General features: G+C 58.1%; 1 long non-coding RNA gene across 1 annotated transcript; it reads left to right on the forward strand.

The window, feature by feature from the left end:
- The first annotated feature begins 221 nt into the window (after positions 1-221).
- LOC138064467 (uncharacterized) lies at positions 222-1,534 on the forward strand. The gene is made up of 3 exons (XR_011137724.1): positions 222-368; positions 743-829; positions 1,422-1,534. It is a non-coding gene; the product is annotated as an uncharacterized lncRNA (long non-coding RNA).
- The last annotated feature ends 8,081 nt before the right edge of the window (positions 1,535-9,615 follow it).

The following is a 9,615-nucleotide window of genomic DNA, read 5'->3' on the forward strand; positions in this document are numbered from 1 at the left end:
ATCCTCCTTTGCTCCGTGATTTTGAGAGTCCCCTTTAGCAGGCAGGGAACAAGGCCCCACACCTCTCTCCTTTGCCTCCCGCGTTAATCCTTTGGGAGCAGAAATACAGCACCTAGACAAGCTGTGCTTCTGGTCACATGAGTAGTGGTGGTGCCCCTGTCGCTGCCTCACCTTGCGCTGCTGTTGCCTTCTGGTTTCAGCCGGACGTTACTCCTGGACGGTGCTGGTGTTTCCGAGGGTCTCAGGGGCAGGTAGTCATTAAGCTGCCTGCCCGAATCCGGCCCACTGCGATCACGGTGCAGCATATCTCCCAGGCAGTTTCTCCACCTGCCAGCATCAGCAGCTCCCCCAAAGAGATCGCTGTCTCTGTAAGTCTCGGTGGGGCACAGCTGGCTGGGACCTGGCTCGGGGGAAAAGCGAGGGCAGGCGCTCGCTTGTCATTGCACGTGTGCTGAAATCCGTGTGCTGGTCTCTGGTGAGCTCTGCAGTGCCCTGAGGGGCCACTGCAGGTGGTGTGGTGGGTCTGTGCCTCCTAAGCCTCCTTTGGTGCTTTTTGGGCAAGCATCAGAGGGAGGGCACCAGAGGAAAACTCAAGGAGGAGAGTGAGCCGCAGCCAGAACCTGTGCCAGGCTCCTGCTAGAGGTGCGGGCGAGGGCGGGCGCTCACCGGTCCTGAAGCGGTGCGTGCGTCTCCCCGTCCTCGGGTCGGGCCTGACCCGCTGCCCTTGTGCTTTGTCTTGGAGGGCCTGGACGAGGAAGGAGGAGACACTCTGCTGGGCTCCTTCACGTATGACGTTGAAAGAGAGGCCATTCAGAGCTTCCGGCTGAAGGTACCGTAGGCGGGCGCGGGCAACGCCAGGGAGGAAGGCGGGTGTGTCGGCAAGTCCGTGGCAGAAGGAGCGTTCACAGGGGCTGCCTGCGGGGGCAGAGGGCCCAGAGGCACGGCCGAGGGAGACACGAGGGGCTTAGAGGGCTGAGCAGCATCTGGCTGTGGCAGCCAAAGCAGAGGGAGGGCAAGGCCTGGCCTGCAAGCACACGGGTCCCCAGAGCGGCCAGGCTGTGCCCGCCGCTTGCGGCAGAGCCGGCTGCGCCCGTGGCCACTGCACCCACAGGAAGCCTGTGCGCTGACCAGAAAGGTGGGCGTCTAGTGGCGAAAGCCGGCGGGCAGCCCCCCGGAGCCTCAGGTTTCCACAGCTGCTCTCACTCCCTTCCTGAGGCGCAGGACTTGCTTCCAGGTTGCAGGCGAGTCCTTTGCAACCCCAATGAAAGAAGGGGGGAGAGAGAGGGAAGCTGCCCTCCTTTGGGACGGACGGCATGTCTTCCTTAGCAGGAGCAGGGCTGGCACAGGGGCATCGGCTCATTCTTCCTGTTGTTCTTTATACCCCAGCAAGGCTGTTTCTTTTCCTCTTGTCTTCTTTGCAGAACGAGCTTCTCAAAGCCTTTCAGTATATACAAATTCTGGTACGGAGCAACTGGGGAAACCCCGAATACACTTGCATTTATCGAGTGCAGGTGCATGGAAAGATGGCAACGCAGAACTAATGCTGTTAGCTAGAAGACACAACGAAAGCTTTGGTTCGTTAAAAAAAGAAAAACCGCAACAAGACGTGGCTCTTCTGTTTGCTGTAGATGGATGTCTTTTCCTCGCTGCTCCCCAAACCTGCCACTTTCTGGCTTTCACACGCTGCCTGAGCTGTTCCTCGGCCTTTCCTCTTTCTCTCCACTCTCCAGATATTTTCCTAATAAAGCAAAAGCAGACAGCGCCCCTGTGGCCTTTCTTTCTCCTTAGTCCCTTGGCACTGGAGGCTCCCCCGCATCTCACTGCAGGAAGCAGCGGGAGCCTGGCACAGTTTGGGGCTAAGGACCACCACACCACTGACCCAGAGAGACCTGGCCGCTCTGGGGAGAGAGCGCAGCCAACAGAGGCAGCGAACAGACGCAGCAGTTTGCGCAGCAGTGTCTGGGCTCTGCCTGGGCCTTTTGTGGGCCTTGTTGGAAGTTGTGGAGACTTTCTGGGGACCCCCGAGGAACTAGACGGTGCTTGCTGCTAGCAGGAAGGGAGAGCTGGGCAAGGACTCCTGCAGGGGACCTTGACTTAACTTGACACGCCGCAGAGCACGTTCCCCAGTGGCTGCTGGAGGTGCTGCATCAGCTGTGTCTGAGGCTTCAACCCAGACAGACGCTCGGACAGCAGATGCAGCTCTGCAGGTGTCAGGCTGCAGGGAGTGCCTGGGGCCTCTCTGTGGGGCCTGGGCTGACAGGCAGCGCTCCTGCATGAGGTGTGCTGTGGTTGACCAGTTGCGTCACCAGATAAAGGAGTTACAGGAGGAGGTTAGTAGGCTGCGTAGCATCCGAGAGGATGAGCGGGAGATTGACAGGGCGTTCTCGGAGACTGTTCAGCTCCAGGAGTCCCCTGCCCCCACTGCAGTGGAGTTGTCAGAGGGCTCAGCAGCGAGTGTAAAGGTGCATCATAACACTGTTGAAGAGGGCTGGAAGCTGGTGACCTCTCGTAGAAGGAGAAAGGCTCTTGCTCCTCCTCAAGACTTACCCTTGAGCGCCCTCCAAGCTGAGGAGAGGCCGGGCATGGCTCCAAGGGAGGCAACTGGCCTGGCAGACCCTGTGCTGTGCAGGAACCCCCGGAAGAAGCGGCGAGTGATTGTTGTGGGTGACTGCCTGCTGCAGGGGACAGAGGCCCCTATCTGCCGACCTGACCTCTTGTCCAGAGAGGTTTGCTGCCTGCCAGGGGCTCGAATAAGAGATGTCCTGGAAAGACTGCCAAGGCTTGTCCACGCATCGGACTACTACCCTCTGCTGCTCTTCCATGTGGGTGCTAACGACACAAAAGGCAAACTGGAAACCATCCAACAGGACTTCAGAGCTCTGGGAATGGTGGTGAAGGGTCTGGGAGCCCAAGTTGTTTTCTCCTCAATCTTGCCTGTGAGGGGAAAGGATGGGAGGAGGAGTAGACGAGTTTTCCAAGTTAACAGCTGGCTGCGCCGCTGGTGTTGGCAACAGGGCTTTGGTTTCTATGACCATGGGACCCTGTTTGAAGATCAGCAGCTGATGGGGAGCGATGGGATCCACCTTACCAAGCGGGGCACGCGTGTCTTTGCCAACAGATTGGCCAGCCTGGTAAGGAGGGCTTTAAACTAGGCAAGATGGGGGAAGGGGAGTGGTATAGTGGCAGGAGAGTCAGTAAAACACCGCTCAAGTCAGGATGCCTCCAGCGGGTGCATACAGCCAGGGGAGACAGCATGCAACATGGCTATGGAGGATCCTCTTGCACCTCTCCTGGCAGGCTTGCAGGTATACTGGCTCTCTGAAATGCCTGTATACCAATGCACGCAGCATGGGGAATAAACAGGAAGAGTTAGAGATCTGTGTGCGGTCGCAGGGCCATGATCTCACTGCAGTTCCAGAGACATGGTGGGATAGTTCACATGACTGGGATGCTGTCATGGTTGGCTATGTGCTTTTTAGGAAAGACAGGCCAGGAAGGCGAGGTGGTGGAGTTGCTCTTTATGTGAGGGAGCAACTAGAATGTAGGGAGCTCTGCCTCGGGGTGGATGAAGAGCAAGTTGAGAGCCTATGGGTAAGGATTAAAGGGCAGGGTAACATGGGTGACACTGTTGTGGGGGTCTACTACAGGCCACCTGACCAGGAGGAAGTCGTCGATGAGGCCTTCTACCGACAGCTGGAAGTAGCCTCACGATCACAGGCCCTGCTTCTCATGGAGGACTTCAACCACCCCGACATCTGCTGGGAAGAGAGCCCAGCAAGGCACAAACAGTCGAGAAGGTTCCTCCAGAGCACTGAGGATAACTTTTGGACACAGGTGGTGGAGAAGCCAACGAGGAGAGGCGTGCAATGCTAGACCTTGTCCTAACAAACAAGGAAGGTCTGGTAGGAGAAGTGAAGGTTGGGGGCAGCCTTGGCTGCAGCCACCATGGTAGAGTTCAGATGGTAGAGTTCAGGATCCTGCGAGGAGGAAGCAGGGCAATAAGTAAGATCATAAGCCTGGGCTTCAGGAGAGCTAACTTTGGCCTCTTCAGGGACCTACCTGGAGGAATCTCACGGGTTAAGGCCCCTAATAGGAAGGAGGGTCCAGGAGAGCTGATTAATATCCAACCATCACTTCCTCCAGGCTCAAGATGGGTGCATCCCTATGAGTAAGAAGTCCTCATGACACCTACAGGAGACCTACATGGATGAGCAAGGAACTCCTGATAAAACTCCAACAGAAGAAGGAAGTACACAGAATGCGGAGAAGGGGACAGGCCACTTGGGAGGACTATAGGAACACTGATAGAGTCTGCAGGGATGCGACAAGGAAGGCTAAGGCCCAGCTGGAATTAAAGCACAGGATCACCGAGATGGCTCAGGGCCAGAGTACAGGGCTGCTGAGCTGGGCTAGTTCAGCTTGGAGAAGGCTCCTTTGGAATTAAGTCTGCCAAGCGATGTCAAGGACAACAAGAAGGGCTTCTTCAGATACATCCAGAGCAAAAGGAAGACTAGGGAAAATGTGGGTCCGCTGCTGAATGGGGCAGGTGCCCCGGTGACGAAGGATACAGAGAAGGCAGAGTTATTGAATGCTGCCTTTGCTTCACTATTTCCTGCTAAGGCCAGCCCCCAGGAATTCCACACCCTGGGGACAAGAGAGGAAGGCTGGAGAAAGGAAGACTCTCCCTTGGTCGGTTGAGGAGGATCAGGATGGAGATCGTTTGGGCAAACCTAACATCCACAAATCCATGGGCCCTGATGGGATGCACCCATGAGTGCTGAGGGAGCTGGCAGATGTTATCGCTAGGCCACTCTCCATCCTCTTGGAAAGGTCCTGGAGAACAGGAGAGGTGCCTGAGGACTGGCAGAAAGCCAATGTCACCCCAGTCTTCCGAAAGGCTGAGAACGAGGAGCCAGGAAACTCCAGGCCTCTCAGCCTCACCTCCATCCTGGGAAAGCTGATAGAACAGCTCCTCCTGGAGGTCCCCATTAAGCATGTTCCTCCATGTCCTCACTAAGCCTTCAGCAAGGCTTTGGACACTGTCTCCCAGCCCATCCTCCCAGGTAAGCTCAGGAAGTGTGGGTTGGATGAGTGGACAGTGAGGTGGATTGAGAACTGGCTAGATGGCCGAGCTCAGAGGGTTGTGGTCAGTGGCACAGAGTTTAGCTGGAGGCCTGTAGCTAGCGGTGTCCCCCAGGGGTCAGTCCTGCCTCCAGTCTTGTTCAGCTTATTCATCAATGACCTGACGGGAGGAGACTGAGTGCACCCTTACTCAGCCAGTCTGCTGATGATACGAAACTGGGGGAAGTGGCTGGCACACCAGAAGGCTGGGCTGCCATTCAGAGGGACCTGGACAGGCTGGAGACCTGGGCGGAGAGGAACCCCCTGAAGGTCAACAAAGGCAGGTGCAGAGCCCTGCACCTAGGGCACCTGGGGAAGAACCCCATGCAGCAGTACAGGCTGGGGGCTGGCCTGCTGGAAAGCAGCTCTGCAGAGAAGGACCTGGGAGTCCTGCTGGACGACAAGTTAAGCAGGAGCCAGCAATGTGCCCTGGTGGCCAAGGGAGTCCAGCAGAGGGCTACAAAGATGGTTAGGGGACTGGAGCATCTCTCCCGTGAAGCAAGGCTGAGAGAGCTGGGCCTGTTTATGCTGGAGAAGGGAAGACTGAGAGGTGGTCTGATCAGTGTGTCCAAGTATCTGAAGGGAGGGTGTCCAGAGGATGGGGCCAGACTCTTGTCCGTGGTGCCCAGCGACAGGACAAGAGGCAATGGGCACGGACTGAAACGCAGCAAGTTCCGTCTGAACCTGAGGGAAAACTTGTTGACTGTGAGGGTGAGAGAGCAGTGGCACAGGTTGCCCAGAGAGGCAGTGCAGTCTCCTTTGCTGGAGATATTCAAAACCCGTCTGGATGTGATCCTGGGCTATGTGTTCTAGGTGACCCTGCTTGAGCAAGGGGATTGGACTAGATGATCTCCAGAGGTCCCTTCCAACCTTGGCCATTCTGTGACTCTGTGATTCCCCGCTGGAGCCTGATGCACTTCCCTGCGGCCAGCACTCTCCAGAGGGAGCCGCAGCCCGGTCAAGCCTAGCGACCCTCTCGCTGGGGGTCTGGCGGGGAGCAGTGTTGTCCCAAAGGAACAGTTCTTCCACCCAGTGTGCAATGAGCCCAAAAAACACACAGAGCCATGATGTTTGGTTCACTCATTTCTGCGCACAGAGGGGTGCTAGGTGGTAACTCCACTAAGCTAGCACACCCTCAACACTACACAGTCGATACTTTATACCGTGTAAGCAACACTTATCAGTATGTTTTACAACTACATTAAGCCACCAATGCTGGCGTGTTGCAGTGTGACATCACAGCACTCCTCGCACCACCTCACGGGCGGCGGTGAGGTCACAGCCGCCCACCCCTTATCAACCCCCGGGGACGCAGCCGCCCTCAGCCTGCTGGAGGGAGCTCGCCGTGCCCGCACGGCTCTTTGTCCTCAGCAGGCCGGCACCTTTTGGGGTTGGTTTGGGTCTTTTTTCCCCAATCCAACAAAAAGCGTGCATCTGGAAGGGAGGCAGTAAGCTGCACACTGGTTTCCTGCCAGCGATGAGGAGGAGACGGGCTCCCCAGCAGCGATATTACTGCCTGGAGTCACAGGCAGCCTCCGCCGAGCAGGACCCCCCGGGGGTGCTGGGGGCCCAGGTGGCCGGGGCCGTCCTTAGCCTATTTGGCGAGGCGCCTTCGTGCAACAGCAACCACGCCGGGGTCAGGGGTGGTAAGCACCGCACCGCGGAGCCCCTCAGGACGAGCCCATCCCTCGACCTTGCCTCAGCTCTGCTGGTGCTTCATCCCGCGCAGAGGCTCCACATCTGCGGCAACGTGGCCCAGCTCACCCGGGCCTTATGCCCATGCCAGAACTACAAAACCGGGGTCAGAGGGAGGTTTTTAGAGCAATCACACCACAACGATGCAGTTCTCCATGAGTTCCATGTCGTTGTGGGCGACTGTGGTACCTGTGGGACATGCTACTGAAACTTGCCCAGCCAAGCTGTGGCGGCAGTGCCTGGAGGGGGCTCCTCGGCCTCGGCCCGACCCCCATTGCAGCCCTGCTCCGAGGCATGGCCACAGCGCTGCCCCTGCATGGCAAGGGAGCGTGTGGGGCTCGATACATCCCTCCCGTGGGGAGCTGAAACGCGCGGGGATGCTACACAAGGGACCTCGGCAGCCAGACCTCACTTTCCTCTTTTCCCAGGCATCATCTTCCACCTAACTTGCCACCTGGCCATGGCCTTCCTCCGGAGTTGTTTCAGCACCTGCATCTCCACCATGTGAGTATCAACTCCCCCCCTCAACTCAAACACAGAAACACACACACACATGCGTGCAAAAGGTCTGTTTGATCTCAAGAGGAAACAGGCCTGCTTTTGTAGGGAAAGGGAAAGCAAGTGCACCGCAAAGACTAGCTGCTGCTTTCCCTTGGCACGTCTGCTGGCTTCCCCGGATGATTTTAACTCCTTTCCTGGGAGCGCTTGCTTCCAGGAAACTCTGCCTGCGGTGGTGAACGGTGCTGACAGACCCCGTGTTCCTGTTGGAGTCTGGTCTGTTGGCTTTCTGGCAGCAGCAGGCTTCCACAGTGGCTTCTTTTCAGCTTTGAGGTGGACGTGCCCTTGTGCCTGGCGTTGCCCAAAGCTTGGAAGTTTGCTGACGACAGGGCTCCCTCTTTTCTAGGCAAAGGATCCCCCTGAGGGAAAGCAGGTTCTGCAGACGCCTCCTGTGGTTGATCCCTGTTGCTCTTGGTGAGTCTTTGAGAGCAAAGAGCTGCCAGCCGTAGCCCAGAGCGTGTGTGTGCCAGATGCCAGTCTTCAGGAGGAGGGAGAGGCCGTGGAGTGCCAGTGGGGCACCTTACAGCTTGGCATTTCTGCGGTCCAGCAAGCTCCAGAGATGCTCTCTACTAGTGGGTCACAGCTGGCCTAAAAACTGCTAGACACGGTAGGGGCTGAGCAGGACTTTTTGGACAGAGGTCCCTGCTGCTTGTTTGCTTGCCTGTTTGGAAGCTCCTGTGGCCCAAGTGCTGCCGCAGTATGGCCAAACGGAAGTAAGAGCGGTGGTCTCCCAGCCATGCTGCTCCTGCCCCTGCACCAGACCATTTGCCGTGGGTGTGCTGTTGGAAGCAGAGAGAGGCCCAGGCTCTGAGAGGTGCACATGGCTTCTGGAGTAGAGGCCGGCTGCACTGGCTCTTCTCAGGGGGGCAGCACAGGGGGAGTGATGGAGAAGCAGCTCTGCTAACGCATGCGCCCTGGTTGTGGTGCTGGCTGGAGCAGTGAGGGGTCATGGGGAGGAGTTCAGGGGCATCAAGCCCTCCTGCAGAGGGCGGCTGGGCAGACCCCTCAGGGCCGGAGTAAGGGCCCCTGGCTGGAGCTGCACCCTCGCTCTGCAGCAGCTGCCTGCAAAAGCTGCAAAGCTGTCGCCACCCAGGTCCGGGAGGAAGCAACGGGCCTCTTGGGGTCATTGGAAATGCTAGTAACCCTGCTGTTTCTTGGTGCTGTGAATTCCAGTTGGTGTTTCCTGTGTGGTGTGGCTGCCAGCCTGGGCTCAGTGGGCAAAAGAAGTGCCACAGGTGAGTGTGCCGTTGTTGCGGGCCAGGCAGCTGCCACAAAGGCGAGTTGCTGGCGGTGACTGCAGAACTGCCCACATCCTGCAGCTGCCTGCAGAGCGAAGCTCTGCAAAGCTTCTCTTTCCCAAAGGGAAGCAGCAGGTGCTGTTGGCCCTTGGTCGAGAAGGCTCTCTGGGAAGCCCTGGCAGTTCTGCTAGTGGCTAGGCTAACGGGAAGCTCTTCCTTTTCAGGAGCTGCTAGCGTGGCTTGTACCAGACCTGAAGGTCAAACGGTGAGGCAGTTCCTGGCTGGGCAATGAGTTGATGGAGCAGTGTCAGCTGAGCATGTGCTAAGTGGCCTGGGGAGGCCTCCTGTCTTTTCCTTGCACCTGCCTGTTGCTAAAGCTGGAGGGTGAAGGGAAGCACTGCTACCGTGGGGACAGCAAAAGGGGCCCTGGCACAGGGACTCTTCTCCTCTCTGGGCTTGGGGGCTCCCGGCAGGGGCTGGGCAGCTCCCTCACATCTGCTTCTCGCTGCCTGCAGGGACTTGTTGAGTTTGCTGGGGGAACAAGCCAGGCAGATGGCCCTTCTGAAGGAGGAGGTGTCTCGCCTGAACGCAGAGCTCAGTAGCATGAAGGAGGTGATGCTGCGTTTGGAGAAAGAAGGCGGGGATGAGCGGCGCGTGCTGGGAGGCTTCTTGGGGTCGCTGGTGGGGTGCTCTTGCTTGGTTCTGGACCCCACCCCCCCTTTTCCCAGGGCCTTGTTGGTTGAGCTTCTCTGCTGAAAAGCCCCTTCTCCCAGGCAGGCTTCAGGGGGCCCCTTCAGGGAGCAGGGGACTCCTGACATCCTTCTCTTGGTGTGACGGCGTCTCTGGGAGCTCTGGCCCGGCCCCTGGAGCAGTGCTGAGACACAGGGGCCCTGCCGGGAGCAGCGGGCGCTGGCAGGGCCTGAGCCCGTCTGCCGGCTGAGCTAGAGAGCGTGCAGGGTGGAGACAAAGGTGTGGGACCTGACCCATGTCCACACCGGGGCTG

Source organism: Struthio camelus, chromosome Z (genome assembly GCF_040807025.1).
Source record: "Struthio camelus isolate bStrCam1 chromosome Z, bStrCam1.hap1, whole genome shotgun sequence".
Classification (NCBI taxonomy): domain Eukaryota; kingdom Metazoa; phylum Chordata; class Aves; order Struthioniformes; family Struthionidae; genus Struthio; species Struthio camelus.